This window comes from Pongo abelii, chromosome 15 (genome assembly GCF_028885655.2).
Source record: "Pongo abelii isolate AG06213 chromosome 15, NHGRI_mPonAbe1-v2.0_pri, whole genome shotgun sequence".
Classification (NCBI taxonomy): domain Eukaryota; kingdom Metazoa; phylum Chordata; class Mammalia; order Primates; family Hominidae; genus Pongo; species Pongo abelii.
Genome location: NC_072000.2, coordinates 71,440,818 through 71,458,355, shown reverse-complemented (window position 1 = coordinate 71,458,355; position 17,538 = coordinate 71,440,818). Strand labels below are relative to the sequence as shown.

Below are 17,538 nucleotides of genomic sequence, written 5' to 3'. Positions count from 1 at the left end.
CTCAATTTCTTCATGTGTAAAAAGGAGAATGCTGACAAAGAACTTGAAATGTAGTTGTTAATATTTAAGAAATACATACAAAGGATACAGCATACAGCATAACACATTAAGAGACACAGCAAGGGATACAATTCTGGATAAGAGGGGAAAGCAGAAAGTATTGTGATTTGGTCAAATGAACTATCAATCTTGCTAAAAATTTTAAGTATAAAGGGATAAGGTATAAAACACAGAAGGATAAGATTCCTTTAGGATGCCTACAAAACTATGAAATTTATTTTCATTAACTCTAAGTATGTACTGATTACCCTTATGCAAATCATTATTGTGAAAAACATTTGCAGGTCATTTATACAGTCGATGAATCACCTGGATCAGAGACCTGTATCTGGGGTTCATGACTTTATTTCCATGAATCCCTGCATATTGTATGAACGGTGTATGTGTGTTTCAGAGGAAGGGCCCAGATGACTATCAGAGTCACAAAACAACCTGTTTAATACTAGAATTTTTGGTTTAATATTAGACAGGTAAATCTGCATGTCCAGTACACATAAACTGGAGTTTATACAGTTATCAATGTGAGGCAATGTGATTTCCAATACTAAGACAAAAGAACCACTGTTTAACGCGTAACTTATTTTCTTCCAGATTTTTTTGGTCAGTAAATATTTGAGTGTCTAGTACTTCTGAGCATAAATGAACATCAAACAGTAGTCACAGCCCTCAATAACTTACAGATGAGTTACAAAAAAGAATAAATTGTTAATGCATACTTTCCTAAAATTTTAAGAACTAAAACTTAATTGCCAATAGGAGGGTATGGAACGTTCCTAGAGGAAGGAAGAGTGGGTGGCTGAATTTTAAATGAAATTATGAACACAGCCTCTTGGAGAAGCGTTACTTTCATCTATCTACATCAGTGGTTTTCAAGTTGTAGGATGTGACCCATTTGTGTGCTATAAAATGGCTCTAGTGAATCTTAACCAGCTTCATGAAAAACAAAATAGAACAGCTTTATCTTGATAGAAACTCAGAAAAAAAGACTTTCTGAAGCGTCACTTACATTTCAAACATAACACAAAAATGAGTATCTAAATATGGATACTCTAAGTACAACCAAGTCCTAGCAGAGCACCTAGCTCACTACATTCATAGGAAGCCATCATGTTAAATGAATGCAGTCTTAAAGGCACTTCTAAAACACACAAGCAAAATACAGATTGCCTACTTCTTACATCAAAACAAAATAATGTATTTTAAGTGACATTCTCAAACCTTTTCTGTGACAATGTAAAACTCTCAAAATATAATGTTTTCACACAAAATCCTCAACTTTTTGTGTGAAGTTTCTCAAATTGTGAAGCCAATTATGATTTATATCAAAAAAGCATAACTCAACTATAAACACATAAAATTTCTAATATTTGAACTTATTAGATGTACTACAAACTGTAAAAACCTGACTCTCCTTAATTATTTCACATCTGTTGGTTTGTGACAAAGCACTGTGCAGTCTTGAAACAAAAAGTGAATAAGTGAATATTTATTTAGTATCTGCTATGTGTCAGATATTTTGCTAGGTGCTTTCCATATCTTAATTTTTTCAATCATCTTTCAAGGTGGCTACATGTCATAGGTGAGAAAAGTGAGGCTTGGCCTAGAATTACAGCATGAAATAAATACCCTAAGGCTCCTTTTACTACATTACTACAATTACTGTCATTTCTCCTGTTGATTTTTTGCCTTAAAACATTGGTATGAGGCCAAGCGTGGTGGCCCATGCCTGTAATCCCAGCACTTTGGGAGGCCGAGACGGGCAAAACACCTGAGGTCAGGAGTTCAAGACCAGCCTGGCCAACATGGTGAAGCCCCGTCTCCACAAAAATAGAAAAATTAGTCGGGCATGATGGCGGGTGCCTGTAATCCCAGCTACTCGGGAGGCTGAGGTGGGAAAATAACTTGAACCCGGGAGGCAGAGGTTGCAGTGAGCCGAGATCACGCCATTGCACTCCAGCCTGGGGGACAGAGTGAGACTTGGTCTCAAAAAAAAAAAAAAAAAAAAAAAATTGGTATGTAGGCCAGGCGTGGTGGCTCATGCCTGTAATCCCAGCACTTTAGAAGGCCAACTTGGGAGGATCACTTGAGTCATGGAGTTCGAGACCAGCCTGAGCAACACGGTGAGACGCCATCTCTATCTCAAAAAAATAAAAATAAAAATGTTGGTATGTAAACTAAGTCCAGAGGTCAAATCAGGCACACCTTATTTTTATAAGTAAAGTTTTATTGGAAAAGTCATGCTCATTTGTTTGGCTACCTCTGCCACTCTGACAACAGAACTGAGTACTTGCAACAGAGACAATATGGCCCATGAAGCTAAAATACTTACAGAAAGTTGTTGACCCCTGCCTTAAAGAAGCAAAATGCCAAGAACCCTGGAGGGCTTCAAAATTTCAATGTCTTTGAGGGTCTTTGAGACTATTAACTGAAGAAGAAACTACAAAATTATATAAGACAAAAAGCCAAATGTTTTAATTTTTATAATGTTATATCATAATCAGCCCAAATTTATAAAAACAACAAAATTAAAAAGCTTGATTACGAAGTTACTGTTTCATAATTAAGCTGTTTTCTGGCCAGGTGCAGTGACTCACACCAATAATCCCAATGACTTGGGAGCCTAAAGTAGGAGAGTTACTTGAGCCTAGGAGTTTGAGGCCGCAGTGAGGTATGATCACACCACTGTACACCAGCTTGGGTGACAGGGCAAGATCCCATCTCTAAATAAAATAATTAATTAACTAAAATAAAAAATAAACTGTCTCTATAGCTTGAATTGATGAAGGAAAAAATCTCACAATTCAAAATATATTTAATGAGCATGTGTCATGCATCCATATTTCTCATGAAGGAACATACTCGGTTCAAAACAAAATGGCACCTGGCTTTTTCTTACTAGCATTTTTTGTTTTTTATTTCACTTCACACTTTTTGATTTAATACATTAACTGAGCCAGGTGTGAGTGGCATATGTCTATAGTCCCAGTTAGTGAGGAGACTGAGGCAGGAGGATCACTTCTGCCCAGGAGTTCAAGTCCAGCCTAGTCAACAGAGTGAGACCTTACCTCTTAAAGAAAAAAAAATTCACTGAAATCATTCTACTCTGTACTTTAAGCTGAACATTTATGTGATTAACCAGGAGTCTATATTTGATTCTCTGGTATGAAGAAGGAGTTTGCTTTTTTTTCTTTTTTCTTTTCTTTTTTTTTTTTTTCTGAGACAGTCTTGCTCTGTCGCCCAGGCTGCAGCGCAGTGGGGGGATCTTGGCTCACCGCAAGCTCCGCCTCCCAGGTTCACGCCATTCTCCTGCCTCAGCCTCACAAGTAGCTGGGACTACAGGCGCCCACCACCACACCTGGCTAATTTTTTGTATTTTTAGTAGAGATGGGGTTTCACCGTGTTAGCCAGGAAAGTCTCGATCTCCTGACCTTGTGATCCACCCACCTCGGCTTCCCAAAGTGCTGGGATTACAGACGTGAGCCATCACGCCCAGCCTGCTTTTTTTTTTCTAACTTCATGGTTTTCATTCTAAGTCAAAACCTCCAAATCATATCATTTTATCTTCATTCAAAATACAATTCACTCTCCATTCATTCACTCGTCTTGCTCTGTCACCCAGGCCGGTCTTGAACTGAGCTCATGCAATCCTCCTGCCTCAGCCTCCTGAGTAGCTGGGATGACAGGCGCAAACCACCATGCCTAGCTTCTCCAAGTCCATTTAAAAACTTATCTAAACTACCCAGAATGGGGAATGTTTGGTTACAGTGACACAAATAACATTTTCTTTATTACTAATTTTCAAAAAAATTTTTTTGGAGACCAGGTCTCACTGTGTTGCCCAGGCTGTAGTGCAGTGGCTATTCAAAGGTGTGATCAGAGAGCACTGCAGCCACCTGGGTTCAAGCAATTCTCTCATTTCAGCCTCCTGAGTAGCTGGGACTACAGTATGAACCACCATACCCAGCTCTCATTTAGTAATTTTAAATAAGAGTCCTCTAATATACAAACTCCAGAATAAATCAAGAAAATTTAAGTCCTACTAAAATGTAAAATGTAGGTAGGTAACTGTTAATGAATACCTTGACTCTACTGACTTCATTAAGTATTTTAGTTCACAAAATCTTATATTTGGTTTCCTTTTTTTTTTTTTTTTAAGAAAAGAGATCTTGTTATGTTGCTCAGGCTGGACTCAAACTCCTGGGCTCAAGCGACCCTCCCACCTCAGCCTCCCAATTGGCTGGGGCTACAGGCATGTGACATTGCTCCTTCATTTTTAAGAATAAATGTTAATGTATATTAGTTTTAAAAAATCCAAAATGATTTTTGTTTAAAATAACCCCATAGTTAGTCCCAGAAACATGCAAATATGGTTCAACATTTGAAAAATCAGTGTAATTCACCATATTAACAGATTAAAGAAAAAAGTTCACACAATCATCTCAATACATGCAGAAAAGGCATGTGATAAAATTCAACATCCATTCATGATTTAAAAAGCAAACCCTCAGTAACCTAGGAACAGAAGAAAACCTCCTTAACCTCCTTAAGAGAATGCACAAAATGACCTACAGCTAATATCATATTTTAAAGGTGAAAGACTGAATACTTCTCCTTTAAGAAAGTGAGCAAGAGGCCAGGCACTGTGACTCATGCCTATAATCCCAGCACTTTGGGAGGCTGAGGTGGGCAGATCGCTTGAGCCCAGGAATTCGAGACCAGCCTGGGCAACATGGCAAAGCCCTGTCTCTACTAAAAATACAAAAAATTAGCTGGGCATGGTGGCACTCGCAGTAGGTCCCAGCTACTCAAGAGGCTGAGATGGGAGAATCAACTGAGCCCAGAAAGTCGAGGCTGCCGTGAGCAGTGCTGTACCACTACACTTTAGCCTGGGGATAGAGTGAGACCCTATCTTAAGAAAAAAAAAAAAGGGAACAAGATAAAGATGCTACTTCTCATCTCTCCTATTCGACATCTCAGTAGAAGTCCTAACCAAGCCAATACAGTAAGTTAAGGAAAAGAAATAAAAGGCATACAGACTAGAAGGAAAGAAAAGTTTTGAGCATGACTGTCTACTTAGAAAATTCCAAAAAAAATTACTAAAATAGAAAAGCTCCTAGAGCTAATAAGGGAGTTTAGCAGAAAGTCAGGATACAAAGTCAATATACAAAAATTAATTTCTATATACTATCAGTGATCAATTGGAATCTGATTTTTTTAGATTACCATTTACAATAGGACCAAAAAATTAAAATAATTAGGTATAGACTTAATAAAGTATTTGCAAGATCTGCATATTGAAAACTACAATACTCACATAAATGGAAAGAAATAGCATGTTCATAGTTTAGAAGACTCAAATTATTAAGATGTCAATTATCTTCAGGTTGATCTCTAAATTAAACACAATCTCAATCAAAATCCCAACAGAATGTATGAATTATCAAGATGATTCTAAATATCATACAGAAAGCAAAGGAACTAAAAATAGCCATAAAAATTTTGAAAAAGAATACAGTGGAAGAGTCACATTACCTAATGTGAAGACTTATTTTAAAGCTATAGTAGGCTGGGTGCAGTGGCTCATGTCTGTAATCCCAGCACTTTGGGAAGCCGGGGCAGGCAGATCACGAGGTCAGGAGATCAAGACCATCCTGGCCAACACGGTGAAACCCCCACCTCTACTAAAAATACAAAAATTAGCTGGGCGTAGTGGTGCGCGCTTATAATCCCAGCTACTTGGGAGGCTGAGGCAGGAGAATCACTTGAACCCAGGAGGTGGAAGTTGCAGTGAGCTGATATCGTGCCACTGCACTCCAGCCTGGCGATAGAGCAAGACTCCACTCAAAAAAAAAAAAAAAAGCTATAGTAGGCCAGGCTCAGTGGCTAACACCTGTAATCCCAGCACTTTTGGAGGTTGAGGTGGAAGGATCCCTTGTGCTCAGCTGCTCAAGACCAGCTTGGGCAACATAGGGGGATCTTGTCTCTACAAAAAATTTTAAAAATTGGCCTGGCATGGTGGCATGTACCTATAGTACCAGCTACCGGGGAAAGTGGGAGGATGGCTTGAGTCCTGGAGGTTGAGGCTGCAGTGAGCCATATTCACACCACTGTACTCCAGCCTGGGTGACAGAGTGAGACCCTGTCTCAAAAATTTTTTAAATAATACAGCCTGGGCAACATAGCCAAGACCTCATCTCTACAAATAATTTTAAAAATCAGCCAAGTGTGGTGGCACGCCTGTGGTCCCAGCTACTTGGGAGGATTGCTTGAACCTGGGAGGCCAAGGCTGCCGTGAGCAGAGATCATACCACTGCACTCCAGCCTGAGCGACAGAGAGAGACCCTGTCTCTAAATAAAAAATAAAAATATAAATAAAATAAAATAAAAATAAAAAATAAAAAGGATAGACAAAATAGATCAATTGAAGAGTCCATAAACAAATCCAAGCAAATGTAGTCAAATAGCTTTTGACAAAGAGACAAGAGGAATACAATGGGAAAAAGATCATGTTTTAAACAAATGGTCATGGAACTGGACAAATAAATAAGTGAAACAACCTGTACTTCTCTCATTTTATACAAAAATAAACTCAAAATGGAACATAGATCTAAAAATACAATATAAAACTTGGAAAAAAAAATAAGAGAAAAATCTCTCTGACCGTGGATTGAGCAAAGAGTTCTTAGATACAATATTCAAATTTTAAAAATTAATAATTTGGACTTCCTCAAAATTTAAAATTCTATACTTCAAAAGTAATGAAGTATACAAGTTATGAGGATGAAAAGGCAAGCCAGAGTGGAAGAAAACCTTCGTAAATCACTTATCTGACAAAGATAAAGGACTATATAAAACTTTTGGGGCAGTGGCTCATGCGTGTAATCCCAACACTTTGGGAGGCTGAGGCAGGACAATCACTTGAGCCCAGGAGTTCTGAGACTAGCCTGGGAAACACAGTGAGACCCCATACCTAAAAAAAAACACGAAAAAATAATAAGATAATAATAAATTAAGCAATAAGAAAATAATCCAATTTAAAAATGGGCAAAAGGTTCAGACACTTTACCAAAGATAAACAGATGGCAAATAAGCACATGAAAAGATGCTCAACATCCTCAGTCATGGGGGAAATGCAAAGAAAAATCCCAATGAGGTACTATTAAAATGGCTAAATCTAAAGACTGACCATACCAAGTGCTGACAGGAATGTAACGCAACTGGACCCCTCATATATTGCTGGTGGAAATGCAAAGTGGTTCAGTCACTTCAAACACAGCTTGACAGTGTATTAGTTTCCTATGCCAATGTAACAAATTGCCACAAATTTAGTGGCTTAAAACAACAGAAATTATTTTACAGTCCTATAGGTTAGAAATCTGGCATATGTCTCCCTTGGCTAAAATTACTGGCAGGGCTGCTTTCTTTTCTGGAGCCTCTTCAAGATTCTAGAGACCACTCATATTCCTTAGTTTGTGGCCTGCTCTCCTCCATCTTCAAAGCCAGCAACTTTGCACTTCTCTGACCATCGTTACATCTTTTTTTCCTGACTCTACTCTTCTGCCTCTCTCTTTCCTTTTTTAAAGATTCTGTGATACACTGGGACCACCTGAATAATCCACAATAATCTCCCTAAAGCCATTGATTAGCAACCTTAAAAAGCCTTTGCCACGTAAGCAAACATATTCACAGGTTCCAGGGATTAGGATATCTTTGAAGACCTTTATTCTGTCTACCACAGATAGGTCTTTTTTTTATTTTAAGATAAAATTAGGCTATACCTACCATATTCCATCTACTTAAGAGAAACAAAAACTTAGGTTTACACAAAAACCTATTTGCAAAGATTTACAGCCACTTTATTCAGTCACAAAAACCTGAGAACAACTCAAACGTCCTTCAACTGGTGAATGGATAGGTGATGGAACTGTTCTTTACCTTGACTGTGGTAGTTGCACAGCTCTCTGAGTTGGAATTGTACAATGAAAAGAGTTAATTTCATTTCATGTAAATTAAATATTTTTTGAAGAAAGGAAGCAATTATATCATTTCTCATCTACCAGATTAGCAAAAATTTTAAAATCTTACAATGCCAAGTGTGGGCAAGGATGTGAAGCCACTGTCACTCATACTGTTTGCAGGAATGTAAATGGTTACAGCATTAAAAAGGGTAATTTGGCTGTGTCTAGTAATGTTGAAAACGCATACCAACCTATTATCAGCAATTCCACTTATAGGTAGGTATACATACATTCTAGGAAAGCGTCCACACATGCGCTCAAGGAGACATGCACAAAGATATTCATTAAACATTGTTTGAAATATTAGAAAACTGAAAATTTTTCAGTAGGGGAATGAATTGCAGTTAGTAGTTACTAAAAAAGAAAAGGGAAAAAATGCATGACCGAAAGAATCCTGCCAGTTAAGTGATTTGGAGAAGGCAACTTATTGGTTTATTTAACAATGAGACATCCTGAGAAGAGCACTGAACTTAGAATATGGAGACTTAGAATATGGAGAACAGCATTTTAGCATTCATGTAGTTCCAAGTCTGCCACTAACTAGCAGTCAGACTACGGATTACTTAACTCCTGCAAACCTCACTTTCTTTTTCGCGGAAAATGAAGAGGTTAGACTATATAACCACTAAGATTACTTTCAACTCAACGATCCTATGATTCAGTAAATATATGATCAAAAATTATAAGGGCCGGGCGCGGTGGCTCACGCCTGTAATCCCAGCACTTTGGGAGGGGGAGGCGGGCGGATCACGAGGTCAGGAGATTGAGACCATCCTGGCTAACACGGTGAAAACCCGCCTCTACTAAAAAAAAATACAAAAAATTAGCTGGCGTGGTGGCGGGTGCCTGTAGTCCCAGCTACTCGGGAGGCTGAGGCAGGAGAATGGCGTGAACCTGGGAGGCAGAGCTCGCAGTGAGCCGAGATTGCGCCACTGCACTCCAGCCTGGGCGACAGAGCGAGACTCCGTCTCAAAAAAAAAAAAAAAAAAAATATATATATATATATATATATATATATATATATATTCTGGCGGTGGCTCATGCCTGTAATCCCAGCATTTCAGGAGGCCGAGGCGGCTGGATCACCTGAGGTCAGGAGTTCGAGGCCAGCCTGGCCAACATGGTGAAACCCTGTCTCTACTAAAAATACAAAAATTAGCCGGGTGTGGTGCGAGCATCTGTAGTCCCAGCTAGTCGGGAGGCTGAGAGCGGGAGAATCACTTGAACCCGGGAGGTGGAGACTGCAGTGAACCAAGATAGCGCCACTGCACTCCAGCCTGGGCAAGAGCGAGACTATGTCTCACAAAAAAAAAAGAAAGAAAAGACAATTATATTCTATATAAGCACATATGTCAAGATACTATTTTTTTCTAGACACTCTGAAATCAGAAAATATCAGAGAAATAGGGCATTTCAGTATAATAATATATAAAATTGATCACATTTCTTGGAATGGGTGATAAAATTTTATTTTTTAAATTTTTTCCATGACATAGCCCTCAAGAGATCCTGAAACACGTGCCCCTGTGATGAGATTTTTAATCAAAATAATAATTCAAGATCATGTAAAAGCTAAACCCACTGTACTGACTTGGGTCACCCTCAGGTAGAACTTATATATTCTCTCCCGTTTTAACATTCTAAAACAAGTTAATCAGTCCACCTTAATTTGTCAAGTTCAAGTCCGTCTAGCCAAAAGTAATTCAGGTACATGGTAAAATTTACTCGATTTTTAAAGATAAAATAATGAATTGCTTTTCCTATTTTTGCTTGTTTTATCTATAAATATCTTACATTATAATTTAATAGCTCATCCTGCCGCAAATAGAAAGCCTTTAAAACCTATCCACAATACGCTATGTCCACAGGGATCTAGTAAAAAAAAAAAAATCGTAGTTCTTAATTCAAGGAAGCTTATTTAATAAGTTTCATTACCACCAATACTTCAAAGACACCAATAACCAACACGTCATTTGTTCCTATTGCATAATTTAACAGGTTATTAACTTCTGGTATAATCCAAAAGCATAATTAGTAAACTATCATTAAAACATGGTATTGCTTTTTTAAAAAATCAGAAATATTAACACCTTTCACTGCGTCAGTCAAATCAAAATTTCAAAATTTTTGTTCAACTGACTTTCCAAATCTAAATTCTTACTATTCTAAACGAGTATGGAGACAAAACACACACTCCATACTACATCTAAAAACTTCCTAGCCATCAGATTTTAATTTTAGCATAAACTGCCAAGAAAAACCTTTCGACCGAAACCTACATTCCGTGCACATTATTGTATGTCAATCAACAGAAGGTGAGTTATGATCATTAGAAAGTTACATAATTTACTACAAAGATCGTTTAAAGCAAACTTCATTAAACGTAGGTTATAACAATTTACAGGCTTCAAAGTTCAACGTGCAACCTTAAATTATCAGAAACCATGAACAAAACTAGGCTTTTCTTTAAAAGTGGTCACAAGGAAGCAGGAACTGTTTGCGTGTTTAAGAACGCAATGAGCAGCAGAATACCAGCAGCTGAGTCAGGCAGAGGAACGCTGACTACCTTCTGACTTCTAAAGGAAAGCGTTCCCTTGCCGATTTCCCAGACCCGGCCGGGAGGGAGTCCCACGCGTCGCGACCTCGGAGAGGGGGGCGCAGGGGGCAGACGACTCCCCCGCGCGCCCCCTACACCTCGGGCCCGGCTGGCTGTGGCCCGCGCCAAGGTGCATGCCCAGCCAAGCAGAAGGAGCGGGCACCGCGCAGGCAGCGTTGCTCGGAGGGACAAAGGTTGGGCTCACACCCTCCACGGCCGCAGCTCGCGCGCCTGAGGAAGCCCGCCTGGCTGCCAGGGGTCTCCCGCTGGCCGGCGTTTAAGCGGCATGTGGGGGAAGGGGAGCCCGCCCGCCCCTCCCCCGCCGCGCTCCCGGGGACCTGTTGATTAAGATCTCCACAGCCCAGCCGCCGCCGATCCGCCTCTTACCTCCGCGCCTCGGCTCCGCGGAGCCTCCCGCCCTGGCCGCTCCTAAGCACTGCAGAAGCGACAGCCCTCCGGCGGCCCTTGAAATACCGGATAAAGAATCCAGAAACTCCCGACTCCCCACCTCAGAATCCTTAGTCCCCGCCCCCGCCCCACCGCCAGCCTCCTCCGTCGCCGCCGTCACCGCCGCAGCCGCCAACAACTCCACTTCTAGACCGCGCGAGACCGGCCCCTGCGGCCGCCGCGAGACCGCGCACGCGCCCCCGGGACTCTGGCGCAGTGGGCGCGCGGATCCCAGTCCCACCCCGCCCGTGAGAGGCTGGCGCGGCTTGCCCAATCCCGAGCCGGAGCGGAGAGAGCGCCCGCTCATTGGTCCTCTCCGCAGCTCCCGCCGGGTGCGCGCAGTCGCGCGCCTCTAAGTCTAAAACGCCGACTGCTCCGGGCTAGCTGGCCCTGTGGAGCCACTTCGGGATTTGGCCGGCGGGCTTCGTGCGGACGTGAGGCTTCCCTGAGTTTCTACATCCCTTGGCTCTTGTCTCTGGATGACGGCTCCTGAAGAAAATCTGATTCCTTTTGAAGAGATTCCTCATGTCCTGTCAAGTTAGTCACACAATCTAACATCTGTTTTTTTAAAAAAATTACGTAAACACCTGGATTTGTGCAGTGTCCCGCAGAAGACTCCATGAAGCCAGCAGCTGCACTGACTTCTGAAATCCAGAAAGCAAGGATAGCAAGGACTAGAACTATTTCCTAGAAGTCTCCCGAAGGGACAGAGTTACGCAGACCAGCCCATGCTCCGGGCATGGCTGGCGCCCTCGGGACCTGGATGTGCCACCCTTGGAATGGGGCAGGACTCAGGCGGGTGCGGGCGGAAGTCAGAGCAGATTGGAGTACGTTCCAAGGAGAAATACCAGCAAATGTGTCTCGACACTTGCAATAAAAGCCCTCGAATGGTCTCTGTCTTGACAGTACCTTCCGAGGAAGCCCATTCCACCTTTGAACACTTGCAAGGTTTGTTAATCGACCTCTCCTTCTATGAGGCCAAAATATGCCTGTGACTCCAGCCCCGGGGCACAGTTTCCCCCAGGGGCACAGTCCTCCCTCAAAGCCTTCGTATATGCCATTTCCATTTCTCTCGGTTTTCCTCATTTTGTCCCACCGTGTTTTTCCATCTCGCAATGTCCTCAGGTCCTGATTTTCAAGTTCTTTCACATTCTTCCCCATTACTCTCCTCTGGACAGCCTATGGGTTGTTAGTGTCCCTCACTAAGGACACTGTGATGGCCTGAACGAAGCAAACCGTTGTTCCTGGTGGTGAAGATCTTTGGGGATGCCTACCCTTCCCAGATTTGTTATCCTTCTCATATCTGATCAGCATTCTGTCCAAGTGTTTAATAAGACAGAGCCGAGGACAGAACTCTGCTGCATGCCACTAAAGACCTTAATGCTCCTGCCATCAAAAATTTCTCAGTAGGCTTCGAATACAGATGGACGACACAACCGAACTGTCTTCTTGGCCCATATTCCTCCACAAAGATGCCATGAGAACTGGTGAAATGCCTAACTGACATCCAGATAAAGTCTCCAGGATTCCTAGAAACTATTAGCCGTACCCCAAAAGAAAAAAGGTTACTGTGTGTGACTTACTTCCTTTTCTAAATTCTTTTGTTTTTGTTTTTGTTTGAGACGGAGTTTCGCTCTTTTGCCCAGGCTGGAGTAAAGTGGCGCAATCTCGGCTCACTGCAACCTCCGCTCTCCGGGTTCAAGCGATGCTCCTCCCTCAGCCTCCCCAGTATCTGGGATTACAGGTGCCCGCCACCACGCCCGGCTTATTTTTGTATTGTTAGTAGAGACGGGGTTTCGCCACATTGGCCAAGCTGGTCTAGTCTTGAATACCTGACCTCAGGTGATCCACCTTTCTCAGCCTTCCAAAGTGCCAGGATTACAGGCGTGAGCAACCGTGCCCGGCCTCTAAGTTCTTAAATATATAACATAAATAATAATTCAATAAGCTTCCTCCAGCTCGTCAATGAATTCTTTCTCTAGCTTATAATTTCTCTTCTTTGGCACTATTGACATTTGGCTGGATAATTCTTGTGGAGACTGTCCTGTGCATCATAGCATGTTTAGGAGCATCCCCAGCCTCTACCCACTAGGTGCAGTAGCATCACCCTCCCCAATGCGACAATCAAAAACGTCTCCAGACATTACCAAAGGTCATGGGGAGGGATGGGCAAAATCATCTTCAGGTAAGGACTGCAGATCTAGCTGTTCAAAGAAAGGACCTCTTTGGAAAGATAGTATATCTTTATCCGTAACTTCCAATCTCTTGGCCCCAGGCAGTTTTACAAAACAACAAAAAACACACACACAAAAAAGCCTCCACCCAAATGAACCCGCCAAGTGCCTAGCCTTGCTTCCTCAGCTGCTTAGATTCCCATACAGGACCCCACCCTAATAAAATGATTATTAGTATGAGTGTGAGATAGCAGACCAGCTGCTTATCTCAAAATATGTGAAATTCCTTTTTAAAGTGCTATAACAATTCAGAAGGGCATTTTTTTCAGGAAAAGAAGTGCTATAAAAATGTTAGTTATGGCCTGGCATGGTGGCTTACACCTGTAATCCCAGCACTTTGGGATGCCAAGGTGTATGGATCCCTTGAGCCCAGGAGTTCAAGACCAGCCTTGGCAACATGGAAAAAACCCATCTTTACAAAAAATACAAAATTAGCTGGGCATGATGGTGTGTGCTTATAATCCCAGCTACTTGGGAGGCTGAGGCAGGAGGATCATCTAAGCCTAGGAGGTCGAAGCTGTGGTGAGCTGAGATCACACCACTGCACTCCAGCCTGGGCAATAGAATGAGACCTTGTCTCAAAAAAAAAAGTTATTATTTTACCTCCTAAAGATATTTTCATGTTAAAAGAGGGCAAATCCTATAGCAAATAACAAATCTACTCTCTAGTGGGTCAGGTGCAGTGACTCACACCTGTGATCCCAACACTTTGGGATGCCAAAGCGGGAGGATTGCTTGAGCCCAAGAATTCAAAACCAGCCTGGGCAACATAGGGAGACCCCATCTCTACAAAAAAATTTAACAATTAGCTGGGTGTGGTGGTATGCTCCTGTAGTCCTAGCTACTTGGGAAGCTGAGGTGGGAGGATCCCTTGAGCCCAGGAGATCTAGGCTGCAGTGAGCTGTGATTGTGTCACTGCACTCTAGCCTGAGCAACAGAGCAAGACCATGTCTCAAAAAAAAAAAGGAAGAAAAAGAAAGAAAAGAAAAAAGAAATCTATTTTCTAGTGAATTGAGCCAATCCCAGAATCGCCAAGTCATACAAATTACTGGTGTATATGCAGAAACGGAAGGGTAGCTGAAAGAGTGAAAGGTATAGAAACTGGAGGCATGGTAATTAGATTTAAGTTTTAGCTTTGCTGCTAGCTAATTCTGTGATTTAGATGTGTGACAAGCTTCCTGGACCTAAATTTTCTCATCTATAATGTAAAAGGGTTAACTACTCCTTTTTTCCCCCTAGTTTTAGGATTCTGGTAGCCTCTGCATATAGAGTTTAACATGGATAGCATAGGCGGTTAAGAGAATATAATATTGCCCCCAAAATAGAATGAAATGGATAATCTGTGGTTTAAATCTGCCTGTCAGAAGGGCTGTTCATCCTAGTCAGAAAGCAATCCACCTGCTGAGTCACTCTAACAAATTTATAACCAAATATTATGGGTGAGTAGTGAAAGCCTAACTGTAAAACCGGGAGTAAGGTGGACAGTCACCATAGTAAATACCCTCCCTTCTTCCTCATCTTGTCATCTGCTTAGCCCATTGTCTGTCAATATCCCTTAATAAATGTTTATATAATAAAATACCAGACTATTTTATTTCATTAAAAGTTTTGGGAAGCCAGTCATGGTGGCATGTGCCTGACAGCTAATCAGGGGGCTAAGATGGAAGGATTATTTGAGCCCAGGAATTCAAGTCCAACCTGGGCAACACAGCAAGACCCCCTTCTCTAAAAATTTTTTTAAAAAAGTTTTGGGGGAAGCATATTCATGTTGCATTTCAGCCACTTGTAAAAAGTTCTGAAATTTTGGTTTTCAAGATTTATATTCCCTATTATATATCAAATTATGTAGCCTTAACTAAGGCTATTATATCTCCTCTTTGTACTAGTGAAAACCAGGTCTTCACTAGTATAGTTTTCATAACTTGGCTTTCACTATTACCTCAGTGAATTAGTACTTAGAATTTTCATAAGTGAATTAGTAGCCTAATCACATAATTGTATGAACCAGATGATCAGAGATAATGTATAATAAAAGCAGAGTACTCACTGACTCAGATAAAAGAGAAATTATGAAACAAAAATTACCTACGAATAGTAGTACTAGTAAATATATATATATATATATATATATATTTTTTTTTTTTTTTTTTTTTTTTTGAGATGGAGTCTTGCTCAGTCACCCAGGCTGGAGTGCAGTGGTGTGATCTTGGCTCACTGCAACCTCCGCCTCCCGGGTTCAAGCAATTTTCCTGCCTCAGCCTCCCAGTAGCTGGGATTACAGGCACCTGCCACCATGTCCGGCTAATTTTTTCTGAATTTTTAGTAGAGACAGGGTTTCATCATGTTGGCCAGGCTGTTCTCGAACCCCTGACCTAAAATGATTTGCCCACCTCGGCCTCCCAAAGTGCTGGGATTAAAGGCATGAGCCACCGCGCCTGGCCAAATATCTGAAATAAAAAAATAACAAAAAGCAAACCAACAAACAATGAACTTTTCTAATTTAATTGGGTTATTCTTATTTAGATGTTTTATAGCAGAATTGAAACTTTCATAAATCTAGCTAAATATAATATATCTCTAAGCTAAGAACATTATACAGTTGTCATATGGAATGGAAGTTCCCACTATCTGCATCAGTGTAATTCAGTACAGGTCAGTATTATTCAACCTAATTGACTTTAACAAATATTCACTCATTTAATGGGCTAAGCATTGTGCTGTAGGCACTGAAATCTGTGTGACAGTCCTTATCCTAGAGGAACAGGAAAGGTAGGAAAAAGGACACAATAAGACAAATAAAATACAAGGAAAAGCATGGTGAATGAACATAAGTGTGCTAGACTGAAAGAAAGAAAAGGTCTTATACCAGGAGGAGCTTTACTATCTAGTGAAGGTGCGGTTGGGAACAGTGAATAAACTGCTCTCAAAGTAGTCACAATAATAGGAAAATCAAGATCTTATACATGGCTTTAAAAAAATAGACATGAGTTGGGGGGAGGAGTGGGGAGATGTTGGTCAAAGGATACAAAATTTCAGTTAGGAGGAATAAGTTCAAGAGCTCTATTTGTACAACATGGTGAGTATACAGTTAATAACAATGTATAGTATACTTTAGTATACTTAAGAGACTAGATTTTAAATGTTCTCACCACAAAACAAATGGTATGCAAGGTAATGTTAATTAGCTTGATTTAGCCATTCCACAGTGTAAACGTATTTCAGAATACTATGTTGTATGTCATAAATATATCTAATTTTTATCAATTTAATTAAAAAAATTTAAAAAGATACACATAAAACTTTTTCTAAATGTGAATGACTGAGTGATATAAACAGAGAAAAGAAGCATGAGCTTAATATGGAAACAAGAGTCAACAAAAGCTTCAGGGTAGGATATTCAATATTTAGAATGTCAATCGTTTATCATTCTTTTATTTGTACCCATCTGGGTGGTCCTATGCCAGTCTGGATATGTGTCAAGAAATAAAACGGGGTCCATGAGAATTTTTTTTTTTTTTTTTGAGATGGAGTCTCACTCTGTCACCCAGGCTGGAGTGCAGTGGCACAATCTCGACTCACTGCAAGCTCTGCCTTGTGGGTTCACGCCATTCTGCTGCCTCAGCCTCCTGAGTAGCTGGGACTATAGGCGCCTGCCACTATGCCTGGTTAATCTTTTGTATTTTTAGTAGAGACGGGATTTCACCATGTTAGCCAGGATGGTCTCGATCTCCTGACCTTGTGATCCGCCTGCCTCGGCCTCCCAAAGTGCTGGGATTACAAGCGTGAGCCCCCGCGCCTGGCCCTGAGAAATTTTATTTCCGAGAGAGGAGGTGGGTAAATTTAGGGCTCGGAAAAATTTATAATGAAGGAAAGATCAAGCCCAAATTTTAAGAAAGAGGAAACGAAGTTTGTTCTGCTTGAAAAGGGCTATAAAATTACCTATATCTTTTCCTCACCAAGCTCCCAATCACACTTTTGTTTTCTGTGAAAAATTTCAGTGCTACTTTAATTAATATTTACATGTGAATACCTGTGACTGACTGGGTCTGGATAGTATCTGGCCTGAACTTTTTTTTTTTTTCTTGAGACGGAGTTTGCTCTTGTCACCCAGGCTGGCATGCAGTGGCATGATCTCAGCTCATTGCAACCTCTCCCTGCTGGGTTCCAGAGATTCTCCTGCCTC

General features: G+C 41.0%; 1 protein-coding gene across 10 annotated transcripts in view; it reads right to left on the bottom strand.

Moving 5' to 3' along the window:
- PALS1 (protein associated with LIN7 1, MAGUK p55 family member) overlaps positions 1-14,921 on the bottom strand; it is a 102,523-nt gene extending 87,602 nt beyond the window's left edge. For 2 of the 10 annotated variants that reach the window (XM_024231151.3, XM_024231153.3), the window contains exon 1: positions 11,062-14,921. The gene's annotated coding sequence lies outside the window, so the exon portion shown is untranslated. 10 annotated transcript variants of the gene reach the window in all.
- Between the last annotated feature and the right edge of the window lie 2,617 nt (positions 14,922-17,538).